Consider the following 679-nt stretch of genomic DNA (forward strand, 5'->3'; position numbering starts at 1 on the left):
AATAAGTTCTGATATCAATACTGTAAGGTAAAGCTAAAACTTGATTTTCTTTCATTTCTTAAAAGGAAAAATTTATACAACCTCCTGCTGATACCTTGTTGTCTCATAGTAGTACGACCAGATTCTATAACTCTTTAATGCTTTATGCTAAAGCCTATAATCCATAGGTGAAATAATCTTTCCTGGATCCCAATTCAAAGGGTCCCATTGGTCACAATCTAGAATCTGGTAAATATTACTGATGAAGAAGAGAAGTATCTGACATCAATTAAGGTAGACTGCTTCTGCCCAAGATGCAAATGAAACTTCCTATTCCCATTTGACCCAGTGATCCCACTTCTAAGAATATATCCCAAGAAATCAGAAACACCAATCAGAAAGAATATATGCACTCCTATGTTCATAGCAGCAGAATTCACCATAGGTAAGATCTGGAAACAGCATAAGTGCCCATCAGCAGATGAATGGATTAGAAAACTGTGGTACATCTACACGATGGAATACTATGCTGCTCTAAAAAGGAAGGAACTCTTACCATTTGCAACGGCATGGATGGAACTGGAGAGCATTATGCTAAGTGAAATAAGACAGTCAATGAAGGAAAAATACAACATGATCTCACTCATTTATGGATAATAAAGACCATTATAAACTGATGAACAAAAATAGTTATCCCAGG

Source organism: Myotis davidii, unplaced genomic scaffold (assembly GCF_000327345.1).
Source record: "Myotis davidii unplaced genomic scaffold, ASM32734v1 scaffold1044, whole genome shotgun sequence".
Lineage (NCBI taxonomy): Eukaryota > Metazoa > Chordata > Mammalia > Chiroptera > Vespertilionidae > Myotis > Myotis davidii.